The 18,427-nt window shown below is 49.6% G+C and overlaps 1 protein-coding gene across 1 annotated transcript in view; it reads right to left on the minus strand.

Annotated features, from left to right (window-relative positions):
- PRRG3 (proline rich and Gla domain 3) overlaps positions 1-17,427 on the minus strand; it is a 189,262-nt gene extending 171,835 nt beyond the window's left edge. The window contains exon 1 of the mRNA XM_086964656.1: positions 17,239-17,427. The gene's annotated coding sequence lies outside the window, so the exon portion shown is untranslated. The remainder of the gene's footprint in view (positions 1-17,238) is intronic.
- Between the last annotated feature and the right edge of the window lie 1,000 nt (positions 17,428-18,427).

Raw genomic sequence — 18,427 nt, forward strand, 5'->3', positions numbered from 1 at the left:
GGTCTGAAGTGGGCATGCTTCTGTCCACAGATGCTGGGATGGAGGAGAGCGAGCCCCTTCTTGACCTCCTGTGTGCCAGGGAGTGAGATGGGTCAGTGGAGGTTGTGGTCCTCTCCACCACACTGACTCCTGAGCAGCAGAGTGATTATCACCAACTATTGGGACAATTCAGTGGTCTGCTCTCCCTGGTGCCTAGTGTCACTGATTGGTGTGTCCATGACGTGGACACTAGGGACAGTCCTCCTACTAAGCACAAGGGTTACCGAGTGACTGACCGGGAAAGGGCCTACATTAAGGATAAGGTTACCAAAATGCAGCCCTTGGTCCAGCCCAGTGGTCTTGGTCCCGAAAGCTTCAGCGCCTGGTGCCACTCCAGAACTTTGGTTCTGCGTGGACTATCAGGTCTCAATTCAGTCACGAAGACTGACGCGCACCACATCCTCAGAGCTGATGAGCTCGTAGATCGGTTGTGGGCTGCAAAATACTGCAGCACATTTGATTTGACGTCTGGTATTAGCAGATCGCCTTGACCGAGGACCAAAGGAGAGGTCGGCATTCTCCACACCCGATGGGCACTACCAGTTCCAGGTGATGCCCTTTGGAATTAAGAATGCCCCGGCTACCTTTCAGAGGTTGGTCAACAGGGTATTGGTTGGGCTGGAAGACTTCAGTGCCGCCTACCTGGATGACATTGCGGTGTTTAGCTCCTCCTGGCAGGACCACCAGCATCACCTCTGGGAAGTATTGATGGCACTGCGAAACCAGTAAGTGCCAGATTGGACAGGGTTCTGTAGTGTATTTGGGGCACTAGGTGGAGAGCGGCCAGGTACCCCCCCTTCAGCCTAAAATTAAAACTATCCTTGTGGGACCGCCCAAAATTGAAACTATCCTGGCGTGGGACGCCCCCCCCCTCCCCCCCCCCCAAGACTCAGACACAGGTGAGATCGGTTGGGGGCTGCAAAATACTGCAGCATTCTTAGGACTAACTGGGTACTACAGGAGGCTTGTCATGGGATATGGCAACATTGTTGCATCCTTGACTGAGCTGACTTCTAAGAAGCAGGCCAAAGAAGGTGAACTGAACTGACCCATGTCAGGAAGCTTTTGACGCCCTGAAGACTGCCATGTGCACCGCACTAGTGCTTCAGGCGCCCGACTTTTCAAAGGAATTTGTTGTCCAGACAGACGCCTCAGAGCATGTATATGGGCTGTTCTGTCACAGATCAATGAGGAGGGACTAGACCAACCGGTAGACTTCCTAAGCAGGAGGTTACTTCCCCGGGAACAGAGGTGGAGTGCCATTGAGCGGGAGGCATTTGCTAGGCACTGAAGAAGCGGAGAACATACCTGTTTGGGACTCACTTCCGGGTTCAGACAGACCACGGGCCCCTTAGATGGTTGATGCAGATGATGGGTGAAAACCCCAAGTTGCTGAGGTGGTCCATTTCCCTACAGGGTATGAATTTCACCGTGGAGCACTGCCCTGGTAGAGAACACAACAATGCTAATGGTCTGTCCAGATCTTTCCACCTTAGTGACGAGAACTCCCAAGGGGATAGTTAGTTCTCCCCACATTTCAGCTGGAGGGGACACGTGTTAGACCTGGCATCATTGGCGTGGGTCTCCCTTCCTCTGTTCGCTTCCTATCTTTTATGTTGGCTGGATTTAGATGTTCTGGGCGCTGTGCCACTGCTAATCAGTGCCACAGCGTGAATGCTCCCTGTGTAAAGATGACTGTATGAATTAGGATAACCACAATGCCTAGTTCTGTGTAGCATGTTCTAATAGCAAGTTACCCTACATTTCACTGTTTACTATTGTGAAGTTATCTGTTCTCATAGGCCACAATGGTCAGACTGAGGATTACCTCCCATAATCCTATATGACCCCAGGAATTTGATAGGAAATTCGAATTTGATATGTTTAAGCTCAGGACATTGAGCTACACCTTTTTGTGAGGATCCTTTATATATCCCATGTTCGAAAATGCCTCTTTTGGAAATGCTGTATTTTCTTGACTAAGCTTTCCTGTAGGCTTTGCTAGTATGTGTATTGGCCATCTGGTTTTGGAGCAGCAGGGCCAGCTGGATCAGACCTGGCTGAGGAGAGAGATCGGCATTCAGTGCATGGGGAGGGGGGACTCTTTGATCTGAGCAGGGCCGAGCCTGGTAAGATGAATGAAGGCTCCACCTTCCACTGGGCGTCTGATAGCATAACCCCTCATTCTGAAAATGCAGGATGTCGCCTCGTAAACCAAGTGCTCCCCTACCCCACCAAACTGGTTCTAGCTGGATTGAGTGATTTGTGACTTTAGAGAACAAAGACTTTTTTAGGTATAAAACACTGCGCTGGAACCTTGTTCAAGTGTGTTCCTTCTGGATGTCAAGATAAAACTCTGTCCGAGTGAACAGAGGAAAGGACTTTAAAACTTTCACCAAGCTTTCTGAAGAAACTACCAGAGGGCCTGATTTGGAAGCGCCTCCTGGTGAAGTTTCAGCGACATTAGACTTTATCCCGTCAGCCGCCGAAATCCCTGTGTGAGGAATTCTACTTGCAGGTGAGGCCTCCGTTGAGTAATCCGGAGCCTCTAGTTCTACTGTGAGGAGCGCGGACCGGTAACCCTTGTTAACTCTATATGTGGGCCGCTGCAGCTAAGAGAGAGTTGCCGCCACTGAGAACCCGCCTTAAATTGCACCTTCAGAACCTTTGCTGAATCTGTGTGGGCAGCTGCAGCTAAGAGATAGTTTACGCCGCTGAGAGCCCGCCTTTATTTGAACCTTCAGAACCTTCGCTGAATCTGTGTGGGGTGCTGTAGCTAAGAGAGAGCTGTAGCCGTTGAGTGCCCACCGTAGCGCCAGCCTAGTCGAGATCATCCTTTGTCCTGTGAGCTGCCACAGCTAAGAGCTGCTGCCGCAGAGTGCCAGCACCTTTACCAACTTTGCATCATCGTGATTTGTCCTGTGGGCCACCGCAGCTAAGAGAGAGCTGCTGCCGCTGAGTGCCCACATCTTGGCCAACTGTGCCTCATCGTGATCGGTCCTGTGGGCCGCCGCTGCTAAGGGAGAGCTTCTGCCGCTGAGTGCCCGCACCTTTGCCAATTGTGCCTCAACGTGATTTGTCCTGCAGGCCGCCGCAGCTAAGAGCGAGCTGCTGCCGCTGAGTGCCCGCACCTTTGCCAACTTTTCCTCATCATTTATCCTGTGGGCCGTCGCAGCTAAGTGAGAGCTGCGGCCGCTGGGTGCCCGCATCTTGTTCGCCATTGTCGCAGATTGTCGCTATCATTTTGTAGGCCCCCGCACCTAAGAAAGAGCTGCTGCCGCTGTGAGTCCACCACAGAGCTGTTTCACAAGAGTCATCGCCATCACCAGCCCGCACCGCCGCAGTTGCGTGCTGCTGCCACTGAGAGCCTGCCTATCCCAGAGTACCCGAATCATTGTGGGTGCACGCTGCGGACCACTGCAGCCAAGACTTGTGGTCGCTGAGAGTCCGCGTGTCACCGTCTCCGCTTCTTCGAGAAGCTGCGTGCTGAGTCCCCTTCCAACGGTAGGTATCTGGTGCGCAACTGGTCGTGTAGGCCCCGGCCTTGAACTCAGTCAGTGCCACGTTCTGGTGAATACGTTATTGCATTTTTAAGTCCCTACTGATTTACGTGCAGTGTAGCTTGTTAAAACGCTTTTAGAGTCTTTATGATTCACACCGACCCAAAGACGACCCTCAGAGGCACCCTCATCTACAGACCCCCGGGACCATGCACACAATTCAGCGAATACATCACAGAATTCATCAGCCCACACGCCCTCCCCTCCGCCGACTACATCCTCCTAGGGGACCTCAACTTCCACCTGGAGAACAACAAGGACCGCAACACCGTCACCCTGCTGGACAACATCGCCAACCTCTGACTCAAGCAACTGGTGAACACCCCCACTCACTACGGCAGCCACACGCTTGACCCCGTCTTCTCTTTCAGCAAGCGCATCGCCTTCAGCCACTCCACCGGACCGGACTTCACTGGACCGATCACAGCTGCGTCCACTTCAGCTTCAGATAAAACACTACCCACCACCACCAGCAACAGGTTCCTCACAGAAGCTGGAGCAAGATCACCGCCGACCAGCTCTCCACTTCCCTCAGCCAGAACCCACCTGCCAGCACACCGGACCCCAATGAAGCAGCCCGCAACTTTACGCAGTGGCTGACAGCCGGCGCCAACGACCTCGCACCACTGAAGAACCCTCCCAGAAAACCCAGAAGCAAGAAGGCCCCCTGGTTCACTGACGAACTCAAGGACTCCAAGAGGACCTGCCGCACCCTCGAGAAAGCCTGGCTCCTCGACCGGACCACTGACAACATGACCGCCCTCAAGCACGCGACCCGCAAGCACCACCAGCTCATCCGCACCACCAAGAAGAAATCACTGAAGGATCGACTGGACAACGCCCACGACAGCAAGGAACTCTTCAGCATCGTCAAGGAGTTCTCCAACCCCAGCACCGGCAACAACGACATCACCCCTTCACAAGATCTCTGCGACTCCCTCGCCTCGTACTTCCACCGCAAGATTGCCGACATCCACAACAGCTTCGGCACACCATCCTCGCACCCAACCACCGAACCAACGCACCCCACTGCGACCCTCAGCACCTGGACGCAGTGACCACCAAAGACACAGCTCGCACGATGAACACCATCCACTCCGGATCTCCGACTGACCCCTGCCCCCACCACGTCTTCAACAAGGCCGACTCCACCATCGCACCCCTACTCCGAGACGTCATCAACACCTCCTTCGACACCGCCACCTTCCCGGAGAGCTGAAAGCATGCCGAGCTCAGCGCCCTACTGAAGAAACAAACAGGGGACCCCACCGACCTCAAAAACTTCCACCACATCTCACTCCTCCCTTTTCCTGCCAAAGTCATCGAGAAGATCACCAACATACAGCTTGCCGCCTTCCTCAAGACAAATGGATCCCTCGACCCCTCGCAGTCCGGTTTCAGAGCCAACCACAGCACCGAGACCACCCTCATCGCAGCCGACGACATCCGAGCCCTTCTCGACAACGGGGAAACAGCGGCACTCATCTTCCTGGACCTCTCCGCCGCGTTCGACACTGTCTGCCACCGCACCCTAGTCCAACGCCTCAGCAACACTGGCATCCAAGAGAAGGCACTGAAGTGGATCATCTCGTTCCTCGCTGGAAGAACACAGAGTCCGCCTCCCCCCGCATCGTTCCGAGGCCACCAAAGTCATCTGCGGCATCCCGCAAGGATCATCACTCAGCCCCACCCTCTTCAACGTCTACATGAGACCTCTCGCAGCCATCGCACGCCAACACAACCTCAACATCATCTCCTACGCCGACGACACCCAGCTGATCCTCTCCCTCACCAGAGACCCCGACCCCGCCAGAACCAGCCTCCACGAAGGAATTAAAGACGTCGCCGAGTGGATGAAGAACAGCCGCCTGAAACTGAACTCAGACAAGACGGAAGTCCTCATCCTTGGACCATCACCCTCCGCCTGGGACGACTCCTGGTGGCCCGCAGCCCTGGGAACCGCCCCCAAGCCAACAGACCACGCACGCAACCTGGACTTCAACCTGGACTCCTCCCTCTCGATGACCAGACAAGTCAACGCCGTCTCCTCCTCATGCTTTCACACCCTCCGCATGCTCCGCAAGATCTTCCGATGGATCCCGATCGAAACCAGGAAGACAGTCACCCAGGCCCTCGTCACCAGCCGGCTGGACTACGGAAACACCCTCTACACCGGAACCACAGCCAAGCTACAGAAAAGACTACAACGCATCCAGAACACCTCCGCCTGACTCATCCTGGACATCCCTCGCGCAGCCACATCTCCGGCCACCTGAGGAACCTGCACTGGCTCCCCGTCAACAAGAGGATCACGTTCAGGCTCCTCACCCACGCACACAAGTCTCTCCACAACCTGGGCCCCAAGTACCTCAATGACCGCCTGACCTTACACACGCCAGCTACGGTCCGCTTGCCTTGCCCTCGCCGTCGTACCACGCATCCGAAGAGCCACCGCCGGTGGCAGATCCTTCTCCTACCTGGCAGCCAAGACATGGAACTCCCTTCCCATCCGCCTTTGGCTGACCCAAGACCACCTCGCCTTCAGGAGACAACTCAAGACCTGGCTGTTCGAGCAGTAGCGGCCCCAAGCGCCTTGAGACCCTTCCGGGTGAGTAGCGCGCTATACAAGTGCTATGATTGATTGATTGAGTCTAGAGTTAAACTTTAGATAAAAGATATTATTTTTCTATACCTACTTGAGTGGTGTCCTTTTGTGGTGTTGTTACTGCCTTCTCGCGCATGGTCATAAATGCTTTACACCCTGCCTCTGAGAGAGGCCTAACTGCTTGTGCTACGTTACCACAGGGTTGAGCAGGGGTTGTCAAAGGGGGTAGCCACTTGCCCTGACTTAGGAAGAATGGTCCCTATTTGGACATTGGCGCCAGCCATTGCCAACTAGAGACCCCCATTTCTAACAGAAATTAATGTAATAATTCTTTTGTCACATTTCAAAGCTACTAATTGTATATATGGACATAGTTATTCGAATGTACTCATAGTACTATCATGCATGCAAGGCATTATGAGTAGAGTGGATTTACCATATCTTCTGCAGGGTGCACTTGCTGTTGCTGGTGCCTGCCTCCACCTTCCCGCATCCGTTCCTTTGAAACCCCATCCCGTCTGATTAACGTGTCAGGGGTGAATACTGTTAGTATATACAGCTTAAATGTCAGATCTCTGGTCAAACATCAGGCGGAGATCTTTGATATTGTGACTAATGACTCCCCGGATGTGTTCTTCATGACCGAGACCTGGTTACAGGATGCTGATATTGAGATTCTAAACCTTGCTTCCCCCCCCCCCGACTACACTGTGGCCACTCTTAACCGCGGCTCGAGAGGGGGTGGTATTGCGATGGCAGTGAAACGTTGTTTTCCCTGCGAATGGAAAGAACTAAAACTCCTGGGCTGTGAATGTGCCCGCTTTAGAATTTCTCTTTCCCACTGTTACAGCCTTTCAGGTCTCCTAATATACCGGCCTCCGGGCTGCGATGCCGCCTTTAGGGCCGCTCTCCCGGACGTCATCAGCATAGAAGCTCTTGGCTGTGCGAATTTTAATGTGGTAGGTGACCTCAACCTGCATTTTGATTGTACATCCCAACCCGCTATTAAGAGCTGCCTAGCCGATCTAGAAGCCTTGCAGCTCCTTCAGAGAGTGACGTCCCCCACCCATTTAGGCGGGCACATACTGGACCCGTTCTTTACCACCTTAGAGGACATAATTATGTTCCCACCTGTCCAGCTGACATGGACGGACCACATGTTGGTGAAGGCAGCTATTCCTGTGGCAGATCCTATTTTTGTGGCACAGAATAAAACTTCTCTCTCTCGCCAGTGGAGTAAACTAAAACGAGAAGATTTTTACTCTTTACTAGGAAAGACACCCTTACCTCCCGTTTCGGATGTTGACTGTGGGTATGACTCATTCTGCAACTGGATTGGAACGGCCTTGGATTCGCTTATTCCCCTGGTACGTTCCAAGTGCCGTACTAAGGCCCATAGCCCGTGGTATGATGAGACCTTGGCGTCTCTCAAGAGAGTGTAGGCAAGCAGAAAGGAAATGGAGGAAAGTCTATGATCCCGTGCTTAAAACCTGTTACCTTACTTTATCCAAGGCATATCATAGAGCGGTCTGTCGAACACGTGCCGCATATTATGCGCAGGAGTTTCGGAACAGCCCTAACCCCTCTAAACTAATCTTCAAGGTCCTAAAAGACCTTACGACTAAGAGGGCTTCTGCAGCAGAAATCTGCACAGACTCTCATTGCGAGAGTCTGGCCTCATTCTTTGTCCAAAAGGTGCAAGTAATCTACCGCACCTTTCCAACTACCATGCACCACGCGGACTCAGTTGTCTGTTCAAAGCGCAATGCTTTGACCTTGGATATGTTGGCCCCCCTTTCTGAGGAGGGTTTTGATCTACTGAGCCAAAAAATTAAATCTGGCTCCCCTGCAGATCCCCTCATACCGGCCCAGTTTAAAACCATGCAGGCAACATGTCGCTCACCCCTGTTGGCCCTTATCAACATGTCACTGGCCTCAGGGATGGTGCCCACCAATTGAAAGCAAGCGGTAGTTACACCCATCCTAAAAAAGCCTACCCTAGATCCTATAAAACCCGAGAACTATCGCCCCATCTCACTGCTGCCGTGGGCTGCTAAAGTCACCTAAGCCCACGTGAATAGGATCCTGGCCGACCATCTTGCCAAAGCTGACATCTTGGATCCCACGCAAAATGGATTTTGTGCAGGCCACAGCACGGAGACTGCCTTGTTATACATGGTAGAACATCTGCGCTCCGTGCTGGATACCGGACGGACAGCTGCACTCTTGTTGTTAGATCTGAGTGCCGCCTTCGATACGGCATCCCTTGAGATCCTGTTGCGGCGGTTAGAGGAAGCTGGGGTCAGGGGTTTGGCTCTAGGGTGTTTCCGCTCCTTCCTTTCCAACAGATCCTTTCAGGTTGCGATACCACCCGGTAAATCCACCTCTCACCCGCTCACCTTGGGAGTCCCACAGGGATCATCTTTGAGCCCCACTATTTTTAATCTATATGTGAGTCCGCTGGCTGCGGTAGTCAAATGCTGGGGCCTGACAATGGTGTCCTATGCGGATGACACGCAGCTGGCGGTCACATTAAGTGGGGACTCGGCTGTGGACGCCCTCAACTTTTGTGAGGGGCTACGTGCGGTGGCCAATTGGATGAACCTAAATTGTCTCCAATTGAACACAAAGAAGACCGAGGTGATGGTTGGGAAGCAACCTGGATGGTGGAATGGCAACTGGTGGCCCCCCGAGCTTGGAATGATCCCATCTCCTGCTATGGAGATAAAAAATCTTGGGGTTTGGCTGGACCCCACTCTTAGTTTTACCTGCCAATCTAAGAGGGTGGCTGCCTCCTGTTTTGGCATAATCAGGGGTATCAGGCCGGTGCTGAAATTCTTCGATGCCCCCACTAGACAGCTTGTGGCTCAAGCCTCTGTACTATCTAGGATAGATTATGCCAGTGTCCTGCTAGCAGGTACGAACAAGGCAGAACTCATGCGGCTGCAACGAGTGCAGAACGCCGCCGCAAGAGCGGTACTAGGGTTGCCCAGGCGTTGCTCAGTGTCCAGAGCACTGCAATCGCTTCATTGGTTGCCTGTTGCTCGTCGGATCGAGTTTAAGGTGCTCTGCCTGGCTTTTAAAATTTTGAAAGGTACGGCCCCACCTATTCTGATGAACTTACTAACCCCATATGTTCCCTCTCGATCCTTGAGATCGATGGGTCAGAATCTCTCTGTTGTTCCACGCTTTCTGCTGAGTCGGATGGGTGGCCGCTCCTTCCGAGTAGTAGCGGCCAAATTGTGAACTCTCTTCCCAGTGAAATCCGAGCTATGGAGGATCTATTTCAGTTTAGACGCGCCATTAAAACCTTTCTTTTTAATTAATACTCCTTGATTTAGTTGTGTTTTGTGATGTTGTGTATACCTTTCTTGGCGCCAGGACGCCCCTTTGCTGGGGCAGCTGTGCGCAGTACAAAAACCAATAACATAACATAACATAACATATGTGTCGAAAAGATGTCCCCTTTTGGCCACATATGGTACTGGAACCTGCAAAATGGCTAGGTAAAAAACATTGCAAGCACAAGGAGATGATAGACGGAGCGCTGAAACTTTTTAGACACTCATCCCTGGTCACAGATCTGGGTTGTGTCAGTCATCGTTCTTTTGTAGTGTAGTTCCTATTTTCCCAATAGGCCCTGCGCATTGGAATAACAAACAGTAGTATGGACGTAGAAGTGCGAATCTTCCAGGTCTCCACTGACTATGCTAAACTTAATTGGGTTTGTTACCAACTTGCTCAGAGGTCACTGGAAACTTTCTTGACTTAATAGGAAGTGATCAGCTTTCCTGGTACAGACAAGAAGGGATTCAGTTTTCCAACAACCGCGTAAACATGACAACTTTGCTCCTTAGAATAAGAGTCAATCTCTAGAGTTGTGTGAAACAATAGACAGTTATTTTACTCAGTCAGTTTTGTTCAGATTACTTTCACCAATATGCAGAGAATAGAGAGACGGGCGTTTTCAATAAAAAGGTATTATTTATTGAACAGTCTTTCTTCTCATACAAGAGAAATGAATTGTCACAATTGCAAGACTAGTTATTATAAAAAGTGCGTACAGTAAGATGAGTATTGCGAAATAATACTGTAAAAGCATTGATATGGTTTCTTAGCCATACAATAGTTTAAAATGAATAAAACATATATACATTCATATATACATTAGGCTAACATACTCAACTGGTGCTTCTAACTACGCCTACCCCAGTATACCTGACCTAAGCCTAATACTTGGGAGGGAGTAAGTAAGTAGCAGTTTAAGTTAAGTTGGTTTTGCCAAGGTTTGCTTCAAGAATTCTCTCTAAGGGTTTAGTCAACACCATACCTCTGGAATAGAATGTTGGAGGTCTTGTATCTCCTTCCAGGACTCGATATCCCAGTCACTCGCAAGAGTAGGCTGGAAACGCCGGAGCTGGATTTTCTCGGCAGGAGAAAAGACAGCGTCTCTCTCAGCGCGTCGAGGAAGAGGAGGAGGGGCAGCGTCCGTGGGCAGCTTGTATCTGCTGGGCTTTGCAGGGGGACAGCTGTTCTGCTCCTATGTTCACCACACCATCGTTCGCCGATGTCATTGAGGCAGCGATAGCATCAGTATCAGCGTGGCAGCAGCGATAGTATCAGCATTTGCTTAAGGCAACGTTGGTAATATTTATACCTGAAAGGTGCCTTGTTTGACGTAAGTTTTTGGACATAAGACGTCAATAAAGATGTCACTAGGAAGTGATCGTCTCTTAGTGCTCATTAGAGTTCTATTACTAATCAAAACATAGCAAGCGGGGCTTTCCCAGGTTGCTGAGTTTTTATCTTGTTGAAGAACTCGGAGTGTAACCTAGGAATCTTAGATAGTGGCTTCTGCTGTGTCATTTGCTCTAATGAGCTGCAGAGGAAGCAATTCTGAAATGTGGCTCTGATCGTGCGAGGCCAGAGATGAGTTTTCTGAATATTGCATTTGATCGGTTATGCAAATATAGGGGTACAAAGGGATTATAGCCGTATAGGGGCATAAGGTCACAGTATTGATCGAGGTGCTAGATTAGAACGCGACACTTTAGTTCACTTTGCCACACCAGTTCAGACACAGCTATATGCAAATCAGTCTTGACCCTGTGCCTCATGTGAACAGTCCAACCCGAACTGCCAAGCCATGTCTTCCGTGGACTGTAAACAAGCATCCTGGGACAGGTTTCAGGGTAACACCCCTCATCAGCCAGGCTAGCTGGAATCCAGTGGCAATGTGAGCAAGGGAACCATGCCAGGACATACCATGCCAACGTAGACAGAACAAAGCAAACACAAGAAGAAGATTGATGGACAGTGGGTTGAATCCACCATTGCTCTTTAGCTCACTGCGCCACCTCAGTTCATACACAGCTATATGCAAATCAGTTTTGACCCTGTGCCTCGTGGGAACAGTCCAGCCCGAATTGCCAAGCCATGTCTTCCCTGGACCAAGGTATGCCCAGATGTGGGTCCCTTGCTCACTTTGCCACTGGATTCAAACTAGCCTGGCCCAGGATGCTTGTTTCCGGTCCCGGGGAGACCAGGCTTGGCAGTTCGGGCTGGAATGTTCCCATGAGGCACAGTATCAAGACTGATAAGCTTTTAGCTGTGTCTGAACTGGGGTGGCGAGTTATGAGACTTGCTGGAACCGGTTGCTGGCGCACATGGAGGCGTTGGGAGGGAGGGCTTGAGGTGCAGGATCAGATGCGATTTACCCATGTCTGATAAAAAAAAGTATCTTAGGTGGTCCCGACATGATGAGTAAACATGCATCACAAGTACACTACATAAACAAAAAAAGAAATGTAGATTGTTGTATACACGGAAGCTTCGGAGGGGAGGTTAACGAGAGATGCTACAGTTTGCAAATGTTTTATTCACTTTATAGGTCCAACTGTTGCATGAGAAGCTTGACCGATAACTTCCTGTATGTGAAGAATGTTATTAAACTCTTATCGGTGAGGTCCAAGCCCCACAAGCTTTTATAATGTGGAGCCTGCAGCTGCACACCTATACTTTGATCACCGTATGATGGGAACCCGGAACCTGCAATGTGCCTCTCTACTGTGCACCGAAAGTGGTAGCTGGCCCCCAGCAGAGCCCCCAGAAAGACCGAACCTAAATAAATATATTTATTTATAGCTAAACGGTAGAGAGCCACACCCAAGAGCATCTCACCGCCAACTCCGCCTTCACTGCTAGGGTGTTTTTGACAGCCCAATCTTTCCTTAAACATACCCGCGCATCCCTACGATCAAGTCGACGTTAATTAAAGCAAACGGCGTTCATTTGCAAATTATCCCCTCTCCAAGTACACGTAAAATCGACACGAATTCTTAATAGCACCGACACCGTGAACAAAGGGAGGGAGAACATCAGGATATAGATACAGCGGTGAAGAAGCATCGAGATGCACCGTAAATGTGTTCTTGTGCGCCCGGTCCCTCAACGGGCTGCCTGTATAAACAACCGGGACTGCTAATTATGTAACAAAGGCTCAGCTAAATGGTATATTTATTACATCTTTAGCGTGATTTGAAAACGGTATTTTTTTAAATATGTGAATTCTCCGGCGCTTTAGGTGAGAAAACTTAAGTCACTGAATATGCATGTAAGCCACAAAAAAAATCGCGTAAGTAGACAATAAAAAAACTTGAGTCGTGCTAAGATGCATGGCGTCACCGAAAAGCGTGTGGGTAAATATCGAAAGACATTTGCCCTTTGGGCGGTTTTAAAACGACTTAGACCGTTGGCAAATCGAGTATTTTATCGTTTTACCGCACGTCGACGTTTTGAGCGCTTTAAGGATAGCCCCTGTTCTATGAAAACAAGACAGCGTATTAAGGAGATTCCCCAAACATCTATGACAAAAATCAGCCATGTAAAGATCTTGAAAACGCACAACATGATCGTTGCACAGTGAAAACACTCGCACATCGGGATGCATTGTTATTGTATTAATTGATGTGCAGGGGGCGCAGTGCACGTCCTCTCACCACCCACTCAGTGCCCTGCCCCACCCTCCAACCAGTGCATTCCTCCTCTATAAATACACCATCAATGGAAGGTTGCCAAGGTAACAATGAGGAGGCGGGCGAGAGAGCCAGTCATGAGGATGCTGTTGCTGATGCTGTCACACATACATCTTCCCATCTTTCAGACCTCACAAACGTTTACTAACATATCAGAGACGAGGCGGACTTTTCTTCTTCTGGAGACAGCATTACCCGCCAGCCCCCAAGCGGCGGCGACGTGCCATTGCATGTCCGAAGAGGCGCCCCGAGTCCACTCTCGGTAATAACACAGTTTAGCAGGCATGTCAAGAAATAAAGTGACAGCACTGGGCACAGCCTGCTATTTAACACACAGAAACTGCTTTTCTCGCTTTCCCGAATCACGGCGCAGTCAACGCTGAGCAGAATACAGTGTAACTCTGTGAACAGGAGAACCCCTTCAAACGTACCCTGCATGACTGATACAAGAGCATAGCTTAAAAGTATCCGGCATGAAGGCTGCAAGAACGCGCGACTCCAATGTAGCGCGCACAAATGGTGGCAAGAGTACCCGGCTCAGACGTACCCTCTTACAGGCTGCAAGCCCATCCGGCTAAAAAACATTCCATATTAATGCCCGCCAAAAACATATAGCTCAGAAGTACACTGCTGCCAACTGCCACAGCGCTTAAGGATCAAACAAACGTACGTTTCATAATAAAATGGCACACGACGCGTATACAGCCTGCATGCAAGCTGCAAAAACACAAGGCGCAAAAGTACCATGCAAACCGCATAGATTAAGTGGCTCATATGCAACCTGCATGCCTTAGCACAGCTATTCTGCATCCCACAATAAAAACATTAAGACGGATAGGCTGATGGACATGGCTTTTATCCAGCCTCTAACTCCTGTAATGGCTAATTAGAGGTATAATAGACATCTCTAAGATGTTGTGACTCAGTGTTTGAAGTCTGCATTCTGTGAATCGGATACAACAGGTTCACAGTGCATGACTCATCCTTCTCGCAGGACCGTTAGCTCATCAATTCACCAAGTTACGGAAATCGGGGAACAGACACGTCCAGGAGAAACTACAACACCAGAACCACATTCAGCTGCTCCTAAAAGGCACTTTTATAGCTCATCCTTTCACATTTACAATTCCTATAGCTTCATATTCACAAGCCACGGAACTACCTAGTAACAATGCATCTCTTTTAGTTCTCTTTTGTGTCTCTGAAAGAAAACCTATTTCTGCCATGCTGCTCATCCATGACAAGTTCAGAGCGAACACAAAGTTCTAAACATATTGAGGCAATATGATTGGTAAATGAGCCCCAGCCATTAAACTTTTCAACACCACAACAGTTCATGACCGCCTAACTTCATGCCCAGCCAACAGGCCCCATCACCAAAGTCCACAGGCCACCAGGCCCCATCACCAAAGTCCACAGGCCACCAGGCCCCATCACCAAAGTCCACAGGCCAACAGGCCCCATCACCAAAGTCCACAGGCCAACAGGCCCCATCACCAAAGTCCACAGGCCACCAGGCCCCATCACCAAAGTCACAGCCAAACAGACCCAATTACCCACCTGCAGCAAAGCAAACTAGGTACCACACCACCCACAGCTCAATAAATGAACTCCAGCACATCCAGGAAGTCCTCGTTATCTAAATCTAGCCCACCTATCAACCACACGCCAGCATGACTAAGTATAGTCCATTGATAAAGTCTAGCACGTTTCCATCGCTGACTGGCAGGTCAGTTAATTTGGTCTCTTCTCCATCTACAGATTCTCACAGGTTTGCATCGCATAACCAATCACGTCAACCAGATCCAAACCCATCTCATCCCAACTAGAAACCCTCCCCTTGTTGTCAATAAAACAGAATCATATTGCCTCATCCTTATTTACCCTACAGCTCCCAGTCATCCAACTTTTGCTAAAATAAATAGGGGGCTCTTGTACGACTCAATTTGCAGTCCAACAAGTAACCGTTACATCTGGTCCCCCATCTTCCATTTACAGATGCAAGCACCCTTTTAACACCTACAATTTACTTCAACAGGTTCCCACCATTCACCTCCCGGGGAATTCAAAACATCACATCAGCACCACTTTCACTTCATCAAACAGGGCCCCCAATAACCACCTTCCCTGACCCCAAATGATTCCTTTTAAACACCTTCCCTGAACCAATAGATTCCCGTTGTCTCCATCTACTCCCCACTCAAACAAAACCAACATAGTCAATAACTATAAAATGCAATGAACTCACGACAAGTTAACTGCCTGTCCCTCAAGTCACAATTTTTTCGGTCAGGTCTTCCTAACACAAATCTGATTCACACCAACAGGTGTTCACTGCCCAAAACCAGGCCAATCAAAATAAAATTGTGTTAGGTTTACTATAGTCAATACATTCCAGGTAGGCTAGTTGACTTCAATAAGCATTCTTAATCTCTCGCCACCTTACACACCTAACCCCGGGTCGACACTCAAACGCTCAATATTTAATTTTAGAACTTCATGTACCCACTGGACTAAAGCTGAATCACTTGTTGAAGACATCACAGATCTCCTAAAATGGCAATACCCACCTCATGACATCGCTCCTCCCACACTAGAACTTCTTTACTATTTACTAATAGTCCAAAGGTAGTGTGGTAAAATTGTGTATGCGACCATATAAAACAGTTTAGATGAAACAGAATTCCAAACAAAAAAACTTAAGTAGCCGCCCAACATCTAGTGTCCTGAATACTAACCCATATTTGATTTTCCTGAGTTGCTATAAAAAGGCACCACAACATACATAACAGGTTGTTGAACTGGGAGGGGGTAATAACCTGTTGACACATTCATTAACAAATGTATAACTAACAAAATATTGCTGCTCTATATCCACATTTTTTGTTTACTATATATTTGTCCTTGCCCGCTTTTCTTTTCAGCCATTTCTCCACCTTTTCTGCTGGACCTTGCTCTGAGAAAGGCTCCAAAGTGCTCTTGAACTACTACCATCTTCATAACCCCTGATAAGGTATCCTCCATGCACGGCAACGCTTTGTTCAGTTTTTAAACTCATAATCATGCATTTTATACCCAACCCTACTCAGTAATATCTGTTGATCCCTTGTGTCACCTGTCTCACATACCCACAATCCCCATACCATCTAAACGCACATTCCCTCTCTTTTCAAACGCCGTCTTCCCTGAACGTGAGGCTACCTGGCCAAATGTCTCCGCCTCAACCTATTCTTTCACATCCCTTCAGCGGCACCATCCCAAATCACCCCCGCCCACCTTTACTCACGACACCGTTCTCCTCTCAATGGTCTACTCCTCTTCACACCAGTCCCTTTCACTGCTTCACTCTCTAACCTTTCACATTCGCCCTCTCTGCTCTTCCCCTTCCCATCATCACACCTTACAACTATCCGTATCCGTGTTCTCCCCTTACCACACCCCGACTAAACACCGAGCATCCTCCTTTCCATTCCACTTTAAAGTGTGGTTGCTGTCACTCATCCCCGGTGTAGTTTAAACTCCACTCTCCACCTTTTATCGCCCCAACCTTTTTGCTCCAGCCCTCCTTTACTCTATCCCATTTCTTCCCCTCAGCTTTTGTTTTGTATTTTTCTTCCATACGGCTCTACCTCATATACATTTTAACTGTTGCCTTCTACCCACTACCCTCTCCTCACCACTCCACCTGTCCCTGCCTATGTATCGTTCACTATCTTTCATGCCCTATCTCTCCTGATCGATTCTTCAACACCCACCTCAAACTCCACCTCACCCCGTACCATCCTCATACGGTCCTTCCCGTACTCAACCCCTGGCCATTGTTTTCTTCAGTCTTTCTCTCACCACTCCAGACCCCTCTTACCTCCGTCCTGTCCAGTTGCCTCCCCATTTCTAGGAATTAACCTCCCCTGAGCACAGAGAATGCCCAGCGCCTAGCTACCCTGCTTCAGCCCACCCCTGTCACGCGGCTGTAACGGCCAACGCTCTCCCCGGCAGGTACCTCATGTTGGGCTGCAGCTGTTGCGGGTGCCGCGCAGAGGGGCAGCCAAGCCTCCTCCTCTCGTCTCAGAGCCAGCGGCTCTCAGCATCCAGGCGCGGCAGTACAGCCGAGCCCAGCCAACGGGCGGGCCTGGCTGTTGAGACGGCTGACTGACGGGTGGCAATAACCAATCAGCACCGGCAACAGATCGTTTCGGGCACGCTGGGATTTGTAGTTGACCGACCTGACTGCTGTCATGCCAGTAGTCTCTGAAAGAGCGTTAGCAAATTCCTTCATCGCGTGGTCGATTGTGAATAAGGAGTAGCATATTAAGGTCGATGTAAGGCCGACAAAAATATCGACTTTCTTTTCAGTTCGTTCATCTTTCTTACTGGTACTACATTTCCCTTCGTCCCAGGGAAGCCGCTGGATCTCGCCTGTATAGCACCTGTTAGCGTCATTTGGTGTGGTTCCCCAACTGCAGTACATAACATGACCGCTAAATGGCGCACCTAGCAGAGATTTACCGGTACCGTGAATGTCTGCGTAAATGGGAGTTCCCCGATGGGATGGCACAGCTCTCTAGAGCTGTATGTACAAGAGAAACAGTACAACCTGTCCCTGAATTGCTCTGATGGCCAGGATTTTCAACGCCCGCAGCTGAAAAAATGTGTAGGCGCTTCCAATGAACCAAAAACCACACCCTTCTACGTTCCTGCCTGATGTCGTCATTTAGCATTTTACACTCACTTCTTTATGCCACCCAGTGGTCGATGAAGATTTAGCCAATTGTTATAAGATGTACAAATCACTTGAAATTGAGAAATGGTGCTCAAAGCATAGTAAAATGGTCATTATTTCCTATTTTTCAAAAAAGTGCATAGGCTTAATTTAAATCATACTCGGATAATTGCGTTAGGTGTGCAGTATCGCAGCATAACAAGCACTGGGAAAGGCAATAGCGCTCACCTAATCAATGGGGGTTGCCAGTGTTTGCAATTGCTAATGCGTTTTGCTGATTCTGTTTCGCATAAGCACAACGAAAATGCCAGTAGACGCGGATAGCCACAGTCTACCCTGCTGCAAAGTGGACCACTATTTACAGAGAGCACCCGCTACAAAACTGGCCACTTTCAGCTGAGTGCCACGTTCATCGCCCACTTTTCCCAGAATTCACAGAAATATGCTGCATGTGCCCCGGTTTAATTGC

Source organism: Lissotriton vulgaris, chromosome 4_1 (genome assembly GCF_964263255.1).
Source record: "Lissotriton vulgaris chromosome 4_1, aLisVul1.2, whole genome shotgun sequence".
Lineage (NCBI taxonomy): Eukaryota > Metazoa > Chordata > Amphibia > Caudata > Salamandridae > Lissotriton > Lissotriton vulgaris.